General features: G+C 38.1%; 1 long non-coding RNA gene across 1 annotated transcript; it reads right to left on the bottom strand.

Annotated features, from left to right (window-relative positions):
• Positions 1-7,160: 7,160 nt before the first annotated feature.
• Positions 7,161-17,248, bottom strand: LOC117083840. Its single transcript, XR_004437227.1, has 3 exons — positions 17,155-17,248; positions 14,507-14,633; positions 7,161-8,620 (listed from the first exon to the last, which is right to left on the bottom strand). It is a non-coding gene; the product is annotated as an uncharacterized LOC117083840 (long non-coding RNA).
• Positions 17,249-19,450: the final 2,202 nt, after the last annotated feature.

The raw sequence follows: 19,450 nt of genomic DNA, 5'->3' as shown, positions 1-19,450 counted from the left end.
GTCACAATAGCCAACAACCTAAATGTCCACCAACAGATGAATAAAGAAAATTTGGTATATTCACTCAGTGGATATTATTCAGCCTTAAAAAAGAAGGTAGGCCAGGCGTGCTGGCTCATGTCTGTAATCCCAGCACTTTGGGAGGCAGAGGCAGGCGGATCACTTGAGGTCAGGAGTTTGAGACCAGCCAGACCAACATGGTGAATCCCTGTCTCTACTAAAAATACAAAAACTTAGCTGGGTGTAGTGGTGGGTGGCTGTAATCCCAGCTACTCGGGAGGCTGAGACAGGAAAATAGCTTGAACTCAGGAGGCGGAGGTTGCAGTGACCTGAGATCACGCCACTGCACTCTAGCCTGGGCAACAAGAGTGAAAATCCGTCTGAAAAAAAAAAAGAAGGAAATCCTATCATATGCTACAACATAGATGAACTCCGAGGACATTATGTTAAGTGAAACAAACTAGCCACAAAAAGAAAACTATTGCATGATTCCACTTCTATGAAGTATCAAAAATAGTCAAACTCTTAGATATGGGAAGTAGAATGGTGCTACTAGCAGAATGGGGAAGAGAGAAAAGGTGAGTTATTCAAGGGGTATAGAGTTTCAGTTTTGCAAGATGAAAAAGTTCGAGAGATCTGTTTTGTAACTCTCTCTCTATATATATATACACATATATATATACAGTTAATATTACTGCACTGTATCTTTAAAAATGGTTTTAAAGAGAGAGAGAGAGAGAAAACAGACAGACATACAGAGAGGATGGCAATATGAAGATGGAGTCATTGCCTGAAATGTCGTTACACAGCACACTGCTGTACTTTGTTCTGGCAGCCCTAGGAAACTAACACAGGGGTCCATAGACGAAAGCTTGCAAGTGAGTGCAGGCTCTTTTTGTGATTGGGGCTCCCCGTTATTCTGAAATGTTACATTAGCCCACACTCAGCCTTTAAGAATTCATTACAGTTTTAGCCGCTTTCTTCTTACCTACCTTTACAGTGCCTTCTCTTCCTCCTATGCTCTGCCAAAGGTAACACAGTTTCTGTGTCCTATCTCTTCAAAAGGGCTTGTCTCTCTTTGGAATTTCAGTTCATCTGATTGCCTTGTGACCTCAACTCTCTGATGAGCTCAAGAAACATCATGACTTTGTGGATTATCAAGATTTTTCTCATTGTTAGGATGGGAACAATGTTCTCTTGCAACATTCTACATCCTAAACAGAAGCAAAATTTTCAGCATTTCCTGAAAGATGATTCCAAGGGTTATTAATAGATTTTATGAGCGAAAAAGAATTGTGATTGCATGTTTGGAATGTGTTAAGATACATTATAAATTTTCAAAAAAGACTGCAACGTTTTCCAAACATGTCATTACAGAACCCCTTTGGCTTACAAAATCTCTTGCAGTTGTGTCAGACATTCTGTGTACCATAGTTGAGGAGATAATGAGTTAAACGCCTAGACATATTTTTTTGTCCTCACTATATGGCAAAATTTGTGTCAGCAAACCAGTCGGGGGATATTGTCTTTCTGCCACTTCACCACTTTTAATGAAAATAAGATCTTTCTGCTTCTACATCACTTATGCTGGAAGACACAATGACCTTTGCATTACTTTTGTCTCTTCTCAGGTTTTCTCCTGTTACTCATGAAATGTCAAAACGAGGAGATACTTGACGTCTTAAAAAATGAACATAAAGTTCCATCAAATAAATAAAATATGTAAAGCAAATTCAATAAACATATTTTAAATTAGTTAGAATAATGTATACTTACACGTTAAATATAACAACACAAATTTAATCAGTAACATGTTATACGTAATGCTTTTGGTAAAATATTTTCCCCTTATGTGAGTTGTCCATTTTAATGGTTCTGTGGTGTTCTTAATGTGTCTCCTCATTTCCTTTCCTTGAAATATGTGGAACATAAATGGTTTATTTAAACATCCATATTTCCATTATTTCCCTAAGTCTATGGTTCATTTAGTTTTCCTCTTCCTGAAAAAAATGGTATGGGACAGATGTGACTTCAAATGTAATATTTATCTGCAAGTCAAAGATAGAAAGGAGAAAACTTTCTAAGAAAGAAGAAAAAACTCAAATAAGAACTAGCACATTTTGCAAATGGAACACCATTTAGCTAAATATTCTCATCTTTTGCCTCAAAAATACCAGCTTTGTTTAGTGAGGTACTGCAGAGTTTACTGAAAGGCCTATAGTCTGTCCCCACGTTCCTTGCTTTATCTCTGGCCTGCAGACATGGCAATAATTCTCAGACTCAGTTTTAAATGACAAAAAAAAAAAAAAAAAGACAGAATTAGGAAAGTATACATACCATGAACAGAAAGACATGTACTATATAATATCTATTAATTGTATGCACAGAGAGAGAGAGAGAGAGAAGCTCTTATTTTGGTTACTGTATTGGTGAAAAATTTCTTGAAGTCTAATTCATCCAACTCTCAATCTTCCTACCCTGTTTAGTTGTGACTACATAAGAACCTATTTCTTTTTCTTTTCTTTTTTTTTTCTTTTTGAGACAGAGTCTCACTGTGTTGCCCAGACTGGAGTACAGTGGCACAGTCTCAGCTCATTGCAACCTCTGCCTCCTGGGTTCAAGAGATTCTCCCACCTCAGCCTCCTGAGTAGCTGGGATTACACACATGTGCCAGCACACTCAGCTAATTTTTGTATTATTAGTAGAGACAGGGTTTCACCATGTTGGCCAGGCTGGTCTCAAACTCCTGACCTCAGGTGATCCGCCCACCTTGGCCTCCCAAAGTGCTGGGATTACAGGTGTGAGTCACCACACTCAGCCAAGAACCTATTTCTAAGTTGTCAATTATCTACCTCAAAAGGAAGGACGCCACAACCACTGTACTGTCATGCTACCTCATGATTAGAGGAGGAGACACTGGGGTAATTAATGTGCTGGTTGGTATTTTTCACAGCTAACTTTCAAAAATATCCAATTACTCGGTTTAAATCAACTTTGGGAATGTCCTGGACATGATATAAGCAGAGGTGGTAGCTGTGACTGCCATCTCTCAAATGTAGAAGAGCCTTTATAATGGATAGACTGTGTACATTTTATGCCAATAGGAAATTTCCTAATACAGAAAGCAAGTTTTTTTTTGTTTCTTTTTTCGAAGAGTAATTGCACAATGTCTTATAGTTAAATGGGTTTTCTGGGTTTCTATGTAAGACTCAAATATCTGTGACCTGTGCCAGAGAACAGATTCTTGATTCCAGCTCAATCATTTCTGAGCAAGCTAACTCTTTCATAAGTCAAATTTATAACATGCCTTTAGCCACTATGCGGGACCTTCTGTACATTACCCACTTTAATACTATTACATTCGCTTTGTCTTATTCTCTTTATGTCTCCATCCTACATACTACATGCATTTGAAAATTTTTTTAGAACAAGGCAGGATATAAATAAATTTAATTAACTCATCTTCTAAAATCATCTTGAAATATTCAGCCCTCATAATTTGGGCTACAGGTCTCATTGTCCCAAATATGCATCTCTGTGAGTACAGGTTAAATTAACTCAATTAATAAGTAAGTTCTAAGGTCCTACCATGTGTCAGTCACTGTTCTCAGTACTGGGGAAAATACCTATGAAGAGAATGTCAATCAGAGATAAGTACGATGGAGAAAAGTAAAACAATTTTAAATAAGATGGTCAAAGAGGGCCTCACCGAAGTCACATAACCTCAAGGGCCTAAAGATGACAGATTAAACCAGACAGATATCTAAGGCAATGGTATTCCAGGCACAGGGAATATCAAGTACAAAGGTCCTGAGGCAGAAGAAAGCTTGGCATTTCTGAGATCAGCTAAGAGATCTGGGCGGGGCAGTCCAATAGATGGTAGAGAGGTAAGGAGAGAGCAGAGGCATATCAGGTAAGGCCCTAGAGACCATTATAAGGACTGGGCTCGTATTTGGAGTGAGATGAGAAGCAACTAGAGGGTTTTGTTTGTGTGTTTGAGACAGGCTCTCGCTCTGTCACCCAGGCTGGAGTGCAGGGGCACAATCACGGCTCACTGCAGCCTGGACCTCCTGGGCTCAAGCAATCCTTCCACCTGAGCCTCCTGAGTAGCTGGGACTACAGGCATGTGCCACGATGCCCGGCTCATTTTAAAAGTATTTTTATTTTGTAGAGACTGGAGTCTCACTGTGCTGCTGGTCTTGAACTCCTGGCCTCAAGCGATCCTCCTGCCTTGGCCTCTGAAAGTGCTGGAATTGCAGGCATGAGCACTGCACTCAGCCAAGTGGAGGGTTTTAAACAGAGGAAGTTCAACAACCCAGAAGAACTTACAGTACTGAAATACCTAAGTGAAGAGTGATAGCTGTGGGAAGAATCAGTTGACAAATATTTACTGATTCCCTACTATTTGCTAGGCAATTTCCTAAACACTGGGCATACAGTGTAATAAAACATGCACCAGTCACTGCCCTCCTAAAGGTTGCCTTGTAAGATTATTCACAAATGATTATATATGAGAAATAATTACAACTATGCTATGTTTGAGAAAAAATGGGTGATTTGTGAAAGAATGATAGAGAATGGAGGTCTAATCTAGTCTGAGATATGGAGGAAGGCTTCTTGGAAAAAATAATATTTAAAGTGAGACTGGTAGTATGAGTAGAAGTGGGTTATGTAAAGAGGAATAGGAGAGAGGAGGGCATTCCAAGCAGAAAGTATCTGCAAAAGCCCTAAAGAAGGCTGGGCACGGTGGCTTACGCCTGTAATCCCAACACTTTGGGAGGCCGAGGCGGGTGGATCACGAGGTCAGGAGTTCAAGACCAGCCTGGCCAACATGGTGAAACCCCATCTCTACTAAAAATACAAAAATTAGCCAGGCATGGTGGCGGGCACCTGTAATCCCAGCTACTCAGGAGGCTGTGGCAGATGACTGCTTGAACCGGGAGGTGGAGGTTGCAGTGAGCCAAGATTGCGGGACTGCACTCCAGCCTGGGTGACAAAGCAACACTCTGTCTCAAAAAACAACAATAACAACAACAAAAGCTCTGAAGAAAAAAAAATGGCATTGTTAGAGAACTGGAAGACCATTATGGCTTGAGCTTAGTAGGCAAAGAATGATTGAAGATTTGGGGTTGAATTCTAAGGGCAATAAGATAATAAGAGTTTAGATCAGAGGATCAAAAAGATTAGAACTGTATTTTTAAAAATCAGTCTAAAAGCAAAGAGATTAGAGGGGGGAGGAGTAAATACAAAAAACCATTCAAGAGATATTGCAAAAATGTAGGCAAAGATGATAAAATAAATAAGGACGGACATGGAAACAAAGATGAATAATTTGAAAGATATTTAGGAAGCAGAAAAGACTGAATTTTGCAATGAATTAGTTTCATGAGGGTTGTGGAAGAAGGTCAGGGATAGCTGAACTTGCCTACTACTCTCTTGAACTTTCTCATAGGTAGATCCTACTTCCTGCATGGAGAGGTAGTAATACCAATGCCATTTTTTGGCAAAGGTGTGGAGGAAGGAGGAACAACAAAATGTCAATTACAGATGGTAATGAGCCTTTTATGCCACAGCTGCCAATTGTCATAAACATAATAGCCTCGATTTATACAACCTTTGCAATTCATTCAGTCTCCATTAATGTAAGAAGTTTGGCCACGGCTGTTCAGGAAGAATGAGGCAGCTGGATTCTACATTATACATCTTCTGATAAATATTCATATTGCTAGGACTATATACATTCATATAATTTATAAGCAGAGAAAATGAATACCTTGTACAACCTTCTAACAAACTTTAAATAATTCCAGGGCACTAAAGACAGCATTTCAGTACACTAAAGCACTAAAAAATTAGTTCTTCATCAATGAACTGGAATGCATAACCCTGCGAAGAAGCAGCGATGCCCTACTGTTCATGGACACTATAATAAAGTCACCTATGCTAACCTAACCAATGCTGTCACCAAAGAGGGAGATATCTGTTTTTAGGAGTAACAGTTGAACAAGTTAATGTTAGTGAATTATTTATCTTAAATCATTAAACTAAAGATAAACCTAGTTACTCAAAGAAAGAAAAGAAATGGCACTTTCTTTTCCAGAGAACATCAAATTCCCAGTCATGCTAACTACGTTCTTGATAGCCTCTCTCTACTTAGTCCTCGAATAATGCTAAATGGAGGGTTTTGTTTGCCATTAGGCCAGAAAGATACAAGAAAAAAAAATTAAAAAGCAAAATATTTGACAATCTTTCTGCTAGTAGAGGTTGAAGCAACCTTTTAAATACTATAACAGTCTGGGTATCAGAATAGATATTAAAATATTAAATATTCATGAGGCATACAGGTTTTATCTGTGCTACGAAATAAAAATATTTAAATTACACCATAAGTCAAATTGATATTAATTTATTTGTCACAAGTAGTAGTATAAAGTGAAAAAAAATGCTGAGTCTCTTAGGAATCCAAATGTGTAGGAAGGCATTAGTGCCAAAATGGCACTCTGAGAACAGCAACTGATGGCTGGGCACAGTGGCTCAAGTCTGTAATCCCAGTACTTTGGGAGGCTGAGGTGGGTGGATCACTTGAGCTCAGGAGTTCAAGACCAGCCTGGGTAACATGATGAAACCCCATCTCTACAAAAAGTAGAAAAATTAGCCGGTTGTGGGGGCCTGTGTCTGTAGTCCCAGCTACCTGGGGAGGCTGAGGTGGGAGAATCACTTGAGCCCGGTAGGTCAAGGCTGAAGTGAGCCATGATCACGCTGCTGCTGTAGCCTGTGCCATTGCACTTCAGCCTGGGTGATAAAGTGAGACCCTGTCTCAAAAAAAAAAAGAGTCTGGGCGCGGTGGCTCACGCCTATAATCCTAGCGCTTTGGGAGGCTGAGGTGGGTAGATCACCTGAGGTCAGGAATTTGAGACCAGCCTGGCCAACATGGCGAAACCCCTTCTCTACTTAAAATACAAATATTAGCAGGGCGCAGTGGCAGGTGCCTGTAATCCTAGCTCCTCAGGAGGCTGAGGCAGGAGAATCACTTAAAATCAGGAGGCAAAGGTTGCAGTGAGCCAAGATCGCGCCACTATACTCCAGCCTAGGTGACAGAGCCAGACTCCGTCTCAAAAAAAAAAAGAAAAAGAAAAGAAAGAAAGAACAGCAGCTGCAACTCACAGGGGGGAAAAAGTACATTTTATTTAATGACCAAGTACACACACGTTCACACACACACATTTGTACAAATAACTAAAACAATTTTTTACTCTTACCACATGGAATGGATTGTGAAATATTCTATGTTCTTTCATTTAAAGAAAAATGAGGGTCACATTTTAGTAAAAAAGTTTCACAAATCACTAATATGTTACAACATATAACTCTGATAACTGCTCTAGAGCATTAACAATGCTAAGCTATAATTTTAGGGGAATATATATTCGTGCTCCTTCTTAGAATCAGCCCATGATAGTATTTTAGGGACTCAACTCAGAGAAAAAAATTTAATATAGCCTTGTTACCATGTATCCAACCTGAACATGGTACATGCTTTCAGTGAGTTTAAATCACCTACCTTCCTAGACCCAAGATCTGAGGGAATGACTTCCAACTATGTAACAGGACCTTTTGTCTGTATTATACATTTTATATATGTCTTTTCATGTACATTATTTCATTTGATCCTCACAACAACCCTGTGAGGTAGGCCGGGGGGGAAATGTCAGATTCACTTTATAGATGATGAAGTTAAGGTTCAGAGAGGTTAAGTGACTTTCTCAGTTACCATATACCTAGTACGAGGTAGACAGAATAAGAACCACTAACTTTTGTGGTTGGGGACCCTTTTCTCTAAACCACATAGCTTCTGAGAGTATAATGTAACCCAAAATATTTTTGCCACTTCGTCCTAATTTCCTTATTGTTAATTCAACTTTTTTTGTTGTTGTTTTTAGACAGAGTCTTGCTCTGTCACCCAGGCTGGAGTGCAGTGGCGCGATCTCAGCTCACTGCAGACCCCGCCTCCTGGGTTCAAGTGATTCTCCTGCCTCAGTCTCCCAAGTAGCTGGGATTACAGGCACCCGCCACTACGCCCGGCTGATTTTTGTATTTTTAGTAGAGATGGGGTTTCGCCATGTTGGCCAGGCTGGTCTCAAACACCTGACCTCAGGGGATCCGGCTGCCTCAGCCTCCCAAAGTGCTAGGATTACAGGCAGGAGCCACCATGCCCGGCGTGTTAACTCAACTTTTTATAGGATACCATAAAAGTCCTAATTCTAAATTCATCATGTTAAATTTATGCTTCTCTATCAATGAAAACTTATGGCCACAGAACACATTTTTTGGAAAGCACTGTCTCCTTGGCTCTAGTCTAAAGGAACACAAGCAATATGAAGCACCCTAGAGGCCAAGGAAATTGAAGAGAAGTCAGAGGAAGGGATATAAAATGGAATGTATGAATGGATTTTAGTCCCTTTAAGCTTGTACTTTTGTGAGAGGGTTCAATGGAGAGCTTTAATGCAGATGAGACTTGAAGCTTTTGAAGAAGATCTAAGTCTTGATGAGGTTATTCAAACTCAAATCTTGAATGCATAATGATGATAGGCCATGGTCTTCAAAAACGTGGTACTTGATGCTTGAAAACAAAACAAAACACAAAAAAAATTCTACTACAAGTCTAACAATTTTTTTAAGGGAAATTAAAAACTTCTTTTTGGTCAGTAATTAATCAGATTACTAGATACCATGCTAAAAGAAAAGGAGAAAATCAAAAAAAAAGAAAAGGAAAAAAAACTTTTTAAAAGGTACCGTAGACAGAACGGCTAAATATGTTCATTGGCTTATCTCTTTGATTAATACCCGTCACTGAAAATTGCAACAGAATTTAAAGTTCTTACAGAATCTCCCTGGGGCTGTAGTCAGATACACTGATTTAATGATAATTTATTGTATCTCTTTGATCTCTATCCATGGTATCGAATTGTCTTAAAGAGCTTTTGATCTCTGAAAGCATAGCCAAAATGCTTGTCGGAAGAGACAGCATAAAATGATGTTGACTTTGTGGGGTAGGGAAAGAAATTGATGTGGAAACATTATGGTTCAAAAATACTGAAATATTTAAACAGGAAGAAAAAGAAACAATGCCTTCAAATGGAAAAATTCAGACCCCTTTGTAAGGTTCAAATGAAAAACATATAGTAAAAATGTTGTAAACATGTGCATGATGCAACGAAAGACAGGTTATAGCCCTCTGAAATTTTAGCTCAGTAAATAATTACCAGAGGCCTCTCTCCCTCAGGGGATACTAGCCTCTGTTCCATACCTCTCCCTTTTTTAGAAGAGGTTTTTAATCTCACTGACTTAATTTTGTGCTCATTCTGTTTATTGTATATGCTTGTATAAACCTGCCTAAAAACAAATAATAATAGCAGCTAATATTTACTGAGTCTATACTTTGTGCCAGGCACTGCTCTAAACACTTTATGTAGATTAATTCCTTTAATCCTCACAACAACCCATGAATTAGATACTACTATTGTCCCCAATTTACAGATAAAGAAACTGAAGTACAGAAAAATTCAGAAATTCAGGTAATTACCCAGCTGATAAATAGTAGAGACGGGATTCAAACTTGGGCTCTCTGGCTCCACAACAGAAAGCAACACCCACCACTCTACAAAACTGGTTTCAATACAACAAAATTTACCAGGACCGGGGCTTTATTTTAATCAGTGTTGTGCCACGTCACAATCTTTCACTTCATGTTATGATTAGAAAGCACAGTGAATAATGTAAATTCCCCAACAGTAGTAATATAGAATCCATTTCAGCAGTCACTACTCAGAAGTGACACCCTGTGGGAATGTCAAAGCAGTTTAAAAATGAAGCATGCACTAAAATATTATAGTGATAAAGGATTCTGACAACTTTATTCCTTGTTTTGCTTAGGTATATTTTCTATAACCTAATTTTTGTAAGGTGGATATAAATTACTTGTATAATTTTAAAAAACTTTTTTCAAGCATGCCATCACCATTATTAGCATTATATATATTAAACTTACACTAAAACTATTAGATAAGTTTGTTCTTGCTCTACTTGAATAGCCCAAAATTTTTTTTAATCAAGATAAAGTCAGCTTTATGGTAATAATGAAATAATAACAATAGCTATTTTTATGTAGACAAGACTTTATGTACATTAACCTTCAGTAAATTCCTTTTTACAGCTGAGGAAATTGAGGCTTGAAACGAATAATAAAACTTAATTAATAGACTGGAGCCCAGATTCAAATCTGTCTATATTACTCTAGAGTTTGTGCTCTTTCCACTATACAATGCAGCCTCTCCAAATGCCAAAATATCTGTCCGACTGTCTTTTGTTATTAAACACTGAAGAGATCTTTCTAAAATTCAGGTATTCTTCCCTTCCTCAATAGAAAATACTAAACATAAATTATTTCTGTTCAGTCAGGGTTATCATTTTGAATATCCATTAATATAGAGCTGTTTTCATCTTATCAAAAGGACTCAGGTTGCTATAATTTTAAATTAGCTGGTCTGCTTTATGAGTTTTTTCCTTTTTTCTTTGCCTCTAATAAGAGCACCTGGACTAGTCATGATTTGTTACTTCTAATATCTCATGGAATTAGATACCAGCTAATTAAGCCTATCAGAATTGTGTCTAAAATAAAAGTAAACTGAATAAGGATCTGAGAAAAGCATGTTGATTTTATGTCTTATAATTTGAAGTTCAAATAATTTTAAAATTTATGTCCTGGTTATGGGTGAGGTGAGGTTGACGGATAAGTGACCAGTGGATATGTTAGCTATCAGTATTTAAATATAGGAATAAGAGATTAAACCCATCTACAATAAATCACTTTATTACACTACAAAAAAGTTTTTAGGATTTGAAAGAGGCCTCCGGAATAATCTAGTACATTCTCCCATACAATGAAAAATCCCCTCTACAGTGTTCCTGATGTTCAAAATCTGCTTAAGCAACCCAAATTACCAGGAGTTCACTGCCTCTCAACACAGTCTGCTTCACTGCTAATTATTAATAGTTCTATACTTTCTCTTATTTTGAGTGAAATTTGGCCTCAAATAACAAAGAACAAGTATACTTCCTATGGAGTTTCTCCAACCCTTCCAAAGTCTTCTAAATAGTTCCAGTCCCCTCAATCTAGATCATTACAATTGCCCTTTTATAGGATCAAAACATTGATTAACAACAGTTCTCCTGTTCTGCAAGGTAATCAAATCAGCTTTTGTACATTAATGTTTTATAGGTTAATGGGATCTGTTTAATCTTGGTCATAAACAATTGGAATGCTAGGAAAGACTTATGTTCTAGTTCAATTCAAATTGAACATCAATAAATTTTTGAGTTCTCTATTCTTTCTCCCCTCCCCAAAACAACACAAAACAGAATCTCAAAGGATATGGTTAACATAATAGTTTATGTTGCTAGATTTTAATTTTCTCACTTAAGCTTAGGTCTGCCTTCCTGTCATTTCAACTCTGTGAATAATCTTAAAACTTCCAAAATTATTTAAGCTACTCGCAAAATCATGAGTTAGCCTATGACAGGCCCATCTCTAAGGACTTAATGCGCTTTTTTTTTTTTTTCCTCATTGACTAACTGGATAACCTCCTATCTGGTTTTCCGGAATATATATATGTATATTCTCTCTTTATCTCTCTATGTGTATATACATATACACACACACATATATTTCTGGAATATATATATTCTCTCTATATAAATATATATGTTTCTGGAACATATATGTATGCAACATACATAGATGTAGATATTATATACTATATATCTATGTACACACATATATACACACACATATAGAAGCATCTTTCCTCAATTCTGTGTTCTTTACATGTAACTTTTACATTCAGGTTCATCTCCTTTCTCTCTATGTCACCTTTACCATATTCTATCCTCTTGATTTAGGAAAACAATCTGTCCTTGGATTCAATTCATTGCTATCCATTCACTTAGCAAGAATAAAGAGTCTTACTCTAGGCATCGCACTCACTGATTTCCCCTTCATGATGATAGTGATTAATCCCAAGGACATTAGGAAACAAAGCATCATTTAACAGAGATGAGTATATGCAAAATACTCTGCCAAGTTTGCTCAGGCTGGAGTGCAATGGTGTGATCTTGGCTCACCGCAACCTCTGCCTCCCGGGTTCAAGTGATTCTCCTACCTCAGCCTCCTGAGTAGCTGGGATTACAGGCATGTGCCACCATGTCCAGCTAATTTTTTGTAATTTTAGTTGAGATGGGGTTTCTCCATGGTTGTCAGGCTGGTCTCGAACTCCTGAACTCAGGTGATTCACCCACCTCGGCCTCCCAAGTGCTGGGATTACAGGCGTGAGCCTATAACTTCTTCTATTCTACTAATCATGATTCAACCACTAGTTAGCAGCCTTCATTATGATTTTTAACAGACACACAATAAGTGGTATCATATAGGTATATATCTTACAAAGCCTGTTCTCAAGCAAGTTTCTAATGAAATCCCTATTAAAAAATAAAGATTATTATATATTTAAATTTTTCATATAATTCATTTTACTTATCTATTACTACTATTCCAAATGTCCTACAATAAAAGTGTGGGAAGACAAAAATGATTATCGAAGTAAAAGTCACCAGAATTTTCTGCTGCATTCCTAAGGCAGATAATCAGCTAATTAAAAGTAATACAAAATGAGATTACCAATTATATAAATTATTTTTCTGGTTTACTGATTTTACTAACAGAACAAGCCATTCTTTGCAATGCCTTAAGCCAGTTCTAAACATCAAGAATAAAGTAAAACAATAATGAGTTGTTTTAAAAGTCCCTAAATAGCAATTCAGATAAAACAAAGTTCATCCTATTCAGTAATACTGTGAAGTTCAGAACTATGCCACAGCAATACTAACCTAGCTTGCAAACAATGGTAACACCCACCATATCACCTGGTCAGGTCAGCAACACACAGTATACTGTAAATGAATACTGAATTCGGCAAGACTAAGCATTTAGTATTCTTAAGATCTTATTAATAGTAACAATCTAACGTCAAGGTTTAAAATCTATTACAATGGATTGGAATAGATTGCAGCTCTAAAAAAATCTTAACTCATTTATGTAACCCTACTTCTTCTAAATAGTCCAAGTATTATAAGAACAGAAAGTTATAAGGGAATAGTAAAAGGCTCTCATAATTGCTAAATTATTGTAAAGACTTGCTGTTTGTTTCTTAGTATTATGAAAATACAAACATGCTCATAGTAAAAAAAAAAAATCAAACCACCAGAAATAGTATATGGAAAAATTGTGAGATGTGAGTCTCTTCTTCCTACTGTAGGCCTCTAGTCTCATTTCCCAGGGTTATCTGTCAATAATTCCTTACACTGGTTTGAAGAAATTTTGTATGTATGTATATAAATGTATGCTTTATATAAACACAAATGAAAACATACTGTATGTATAGTTCTTTTTATTGTTTTATCAGTTAACAATGTGTATTAGAGATTTTTCCATATCTGCATCTCTGCAACTACTTTACCCTAAGAGCTGCAAAGTATTACTTTGTATAAAGACAGTCATTTAACTAGACCTCTGTTGAAACACAGTTAGGCTATTTCTAGCAGGTTTTTTTAATTTCAAACAATATGGTGACAAAAATCTTTGTATGCAAATTTCTGTGTGTAAGGCCAAATAAATCTGAAAGATGAATTCCTAGAAGTACTGCCTGCTATAGAATTAAGCAAATTCTAAATAAGAAGCCAGGGTATCTACAAAGGAGACCAGAAAAAAACTACAAGTTTAATGCTTAGTGATTAAAGGGTGACAAATATTATCATAAAGTTAGAAGTTAAGGTTCTGAAAATGAACAAACCGATCAATTAAAAAAGGTTAAATGGGAGGAAATAAATTTTATCCTCTTGAGACAGAAAGACAAAAGGCCTGGAGAATCAACCACCTAATATCAGAAGAAGAAAGAAAAAAATAAAATAGCATGAATAAGGCAGGATAAAGAAAAAAAGACATTTTGGGGCCTCTTTTCTTGCTTAAACCTGAGGCACAAGATAAAATTGATCAGTAGATTTGATACATATACTATTACATAGCCAAACTTGGATGCAAGATAATTTAAATGACTATTTGAGGCCTCATTTCTACAGGGTATCCACAGATTAAATTATTTCTACCAGGATGTAAAGTGTTGAAAGGAGGTTCCCCCCTAAAAAAAGAAAGCAGAGCAGTAACTTTCCAGGAACAATATAAATATAGCTTGCCAATCTTCAATTTCTGATCAACTTTACAGGAAAATAAGAACAATTGCTTTATATATACAAAACAAACCTTTCTTTGGAAGGTCCTGATTAAAACATAAAGAGATTAAGAACTGTACTTTTCAATTACAATCCTATAATTTCCTAGGCAAATTTAAGATTGTTCTACCATCTCAACAAACATAAAACACAGTCAATTACTTACCTCTCCCAAAGTGCTAGGATTTGAATGCCACAATACATATTGACTCATGTTTTTGTTCATTAATGGTCCGTGGGTTTCTTTAAATGAAGTCCATTTTAGAGTCCATAGATATCAGTGTTCTGCAAAACTAAAAACCTCAAGAATGTCAATGTACAGACCTAAGTTACCACTGAGATACCAACTCATTATGAATAAAAGTTATACTACACAGACATTTAGATGTCCACAACTTAGTGGACATCACACTGAACAACAGATTGACACTGAACAGGAGACTGAGGTAGCAAAATTAGACTGGATTTTTAAGTAAGACAATAATATTAACATAAATCTACAGGATCTCAAAACATGACTTTGTACCATAATTTTACGTATTCTAAAGTAACAGTATACACAAATGGGCATGATTCTGGGCACTTTCCAGAAACTGGGAAAACAAGGTTTAAGGGTATGTAAACTTAAAATTTAAACAGTGCAATAATATATTTACATGTCAACTTTTTGGAGTTTTCAACCTATTTTGAGAACATCTTAGATTTTTATATCTAAAAAATGCTTAAGAAGTTTCATCTCTGTAAAACACACACACACACACACCCATGTGGCATAAATTCAGGGTTTCCTACTCCTACTATACCCAATCTAATGGTAAGATTCTGAAACCAGAGCTGCTATCTCATTATGTGGTCCATACACACATTCACCTCACTGGACTAGGTAGTGATTCAGGCCAAGATTTCATTACACAGCCTGAAGACAGTCTCATCTGCTCTTTTTTTCCATTTGACAACCAAAACCAATAAGGTTACAGTAGTTGTTTTTTAGGTCCTTTCCCACTTTTTATCACATTTTTAAAATTAATTTTTATTTCTTAAATTTTATTTATTTATATTTTATTTATTTATTTATATTTCCTGAGGAGTTAACACTGTCGCCCAGGCTGGAGTGCAGTGGCACAATCTCTGCTCCTGCAACCTCCGCCTCCCAGCTTCAAGTGATTCTAGTGCCTCAGCCTCCCAAGTAGCTGGAATTACAGGATCGCACCCTGCCCGGCTAATTTTTTCCATATTTTTAGTACAGACGGGGTTTCACCATGTTGGCCAGGCTGGTCTTGAACTCCTGACCTCAAGTGATCCGCCCACCTTGGCCTCCCAACGTGCTGGGATTACAGGCGTGAGCCACCATGCCTGGCCCCACTCTTGATCACATTTAAGACACCTAAACAAGTACTTCCAACAAAGGAAACAGTTTAATCTTCTTTTGAGGACCCTCTATTAATATAACTGTTTGGAAGGAGTTAACCTTACTTATAAACACCAGGTATAATCTCTGACTGGATTTTTATAAATTACTATTTTCATTTTCATAATCAAAAATATAAGGTATATTCTCAATTACAATATAATTATAGTGAGTTATAATTCTCACATCTCAAATGTAAGTAGTACACTTACGTATAAGATAAGGAAGAAACCATTAAGAAAAAGGAAAGTGGCCGCACTTGCAGTGGCTCAAGCCTGTGATCCCAGCACTTTGGGAGGCCAAGGTGGGCGGATCACGAGGTCAGGAGATCGAGACCATCCTGGCCAACATGGTGAAACCTCGTCTCTACTAAAAATACAAAAATTAGCTGGGGGTGGTGGCGTGTGCCTGTAATCCCAGCTACTCGAGAAGCTGAGGGAGGAGAATCACTTGAAACAGGGAGTCGGAAGTCGCGCAGTGAGCCGAGATCACCACCGCACTCCAGCCTGGCGACAGAGCAAGGCTCCGTCTCAAAAAAAAAAAAAAAAAAAAGGAAAGTAAGTTTACTTGGCTTAAAAGAAAGCATTAAGAGCAGTCAGTGCTATAACAGCAGTTTATTTACAACGGTCCAACTCCTCCCTGGTATCATTTCCCTACAAGTTCTTCCCAGAAAAGTAAAGGAACCTGAAAGAAGCCAAAGTAAGTGACTCATCCTCTCCACCCGGATAAGAATACTAAGACACATTTCTAAATTTCAATAACCATAAAAGACAAAACTAACAAAAACCAACAATGTCCTGGGTATCTGCTGCACCAGCATCCTCATAAACCACTGGTTAGCAAACTAAACTGGGGTCATTTCTATATTCAGAGGTTAGAATACTGAAATTTGGGAGAGGTTCTGCCGGGGAGCCAGAATCAGGTTGGTTGGTTCATTCATTCATTCATTCATTCATTCCTTCGACAGCATCTAAAGAATGCTTACTTGCAGCAAGGCATTGTGCTACGAGTTAAGAGACAAAAAGTTGAGGTCCCTGTCCCCTATTAGCAGAACAGGTCGGGGTAGGTGAACCCTAGGTCAACTCATCTCAGTGTCCCAGGCTCCGTCTCTCCAATACACGCGCCAATGATCGCAAACCCATGGCCCCCAGCCATGTCTGATTCTGAGAAGACTCAACCTGTCCGTATTTCCTCGACGACTTCGGGTCCCCAAGACCAAGTTCCCAAGAGTTCTCCATATCCTCAACCCCTCAGGGAGTCTCATGCCAAGGAGCCTTTTCTCCAGCCACGACCTAATGCAGTCCATTACCTAACCTGTGTCCGCCCGCGCTTAGGGCCCCGAGCGAGCTAGGCCATCAACCCCAGCTGCCACCCTCACCCCAGTTCAGATCCCGCCAGCAGGTTACCTGTCGGGGATCCGAGGCTCCCAGCGGATCCCAGACGCTCCGCCCCGCCCATGGCGTCACCCTCCACAACCAGGTACCGCCTCCCTTGCGTAACTTCCCGTGCGCCACGTCCGGCCGGAATTCCACCTGACCCGCAGTCCCGCTGAGCGCCAGACTCAGCTAGTGACGTCACTTCCGACCTGTTCTTTAGCGTTCACCTGGCATCCTGGCGCGCTCCAGATCTTGCTTGTCGAATTTTATTCCGCCGGTTTGCTTCTCGGCCTGGGTATCTAGCCTGGAAAAGTGCATGTTATCTTTTTGCAAACTTCTTTAGCCTTCTTTTCGGCAGCCACTTCCCTCTGCTCCTTCTGTAGGTTGTACTCATCACTGGTCAAATTCACCTGGCCTCTTGGAGAAATCACGATTGTTATTGTGATTTTTCTTATTTATCTACGTAGTGGAGCGCTAGGAGTGCAGGCTGTGAGGTTTCGCTATCTGGTTTCAAATGCTGCCTCCCGCTTCTAACAGTGTTGCCTGGGCATGTTACTTAACCTCTCTGTGCCCACTTCAAGTGTGAAACATAATACTAGTACCTAGAAAATAGGACGATTGTATTACTTGAGATAATACACTGAAAGCGCTGTCACACTGAAAGCATTCGATGAGTGTTAACCATTACTTTTTGCATTATTATGCACTCTTATTCCCTGTTGTAACATACCTGTGCTTAAGGACAACTAGAACCAGATATCCTGCTAGCCTTTATGTCCCCCCGCGTCCCGCCCCCCCCAACTTTTTTTTTTATTTTTACGGATACTCAGCTTTTAGTTAATTGATGATGCCTGGCACCCTCTTTGGAACTGTGAGCCCCTCCATTCAAAGTTGGAATCTTATATAGAAAACAACTTTAACCCTACTGGAAATAACCTGCTTAGTTATTGTGCTAGGTAATGGGGAAAGTTGAATAAAACCCAGGCCCTACCCTCAAGAACATGGAGATACTCAATAAATGATTGTGGGAGGAAGGAAGTCAACCCAGGAAAAAGCAGAAGGGACCAGCTGAACTGAAGATTTATCCTTAGTACAAAAATTTCACAGAATGACAGAACTGAAAGGAACTTTTAGAGATGATCACTTAGTCAACCTCTTGCTGTTACAGATAAGGAAAATGGGATCCAAAGAAGCGTCTAAATGTCACACAATGAGTTTCAATGCTAACACCAAAAGTAGAGTCTCAAAATGCTCGCCACCTATCCCCATTCCCAAAATCTGCCTCAAAATGTTAATAAGGTAGGGGTAGATTCACTTTTAAATCCTTCCCTCTCAAGTGAAAAGGATTAGGAAAGTCCCAGTCCTGGAGAGACAAGGGCAGTGTAACCTAGATGCCACCTAATTGTGATGATCATCTGAATGTTTGGTGTGGCCATTGCTGGATTCATTTGAAACACAGTATTTCCATTCCCCTGGCAAACTTCTTATATTTACTCAGAAATAAAGTGTAAAGTATCAGCTCCTGTGAGCTCCACCTTCAATTTTAACTGACTGGACAGGAATAAGTAACAGATCCAACAAACTCCAGAAGGTAACATAGACTCTGTGAATGCACTGTCAATGATGTGGCATAATTGCATTTAGTTTTCTCTAATATAATTATTCAACCTTTGTTTAGGAATGTGACAGAGCTAGCATAGGCATTATTATTATTATTATTATTGGAATGTTGGTAATAGGACCATTTAATGGAAAATAATTCAATGTTAATATTATCTCATAGGCCCATCTTGTTCCCTTATTCAACCAATGGCACTTTTTCTCCTTTGATACTAATGTACTATACAAATAAATACAAAACAGGATGATGCTTTAATCAAATTTAAAATCATTTGAATGACATCTTTATGTTTCAAACAATCAAAATTTACACAGGTCTTAAAATCAACTTGTTTGGGTTCTATGCCAAGCTCTGCTATTAACTAGCCATATGTCCTTAAATCACTTTACCCCTCTGGCCTTAATTTCCTGTTTGTTCCATAAAACAAACCATGTATAAATCTGTCTAGTAGAAAGCATGCATGTTACTTATCACTGTAACCACTAGATGGCAGGTGTTAAGGGACTCTTTTCCATTCTTCCTTTCTGGCTAAACAAAAACATCATTGTCCAGTACCACCTATCTGAACAACTGCCTACACTAGTGATGATTGAGACTTTGAGAGAGGATAGGTCTAAAATGTTTGTTGAATGAATGAAAGGATTCCAGTATTTGTTCTGGGCTTTCTATCCCTTACCACTGCCACCCCTGCCCCTTCTCCTATTG

The sequence above is a fragment of the Trachypithecus francoisi genome, unplaced genomic scaffold (genome assembly GCF_009764315.1).
Source record: "Trachypithecus francoisi isolate TF-2019V2 unplaced genomic scaffold, Tfra_2.0 Lachesis_group0, whole genome shotgun sequence".
Classification (NCBI taxonomy): domain Eukaryota; kingdom Metazoa; phylum Chordata; class Mammalia; order Primates; family Cercopithecidae; genus Trachypithecus; species Trachypithecus francoisi.
Note: the sequence above shows the minus strand (reverse complement) of the source record. Positions and strands in the feature narration are given on the sequence as shown.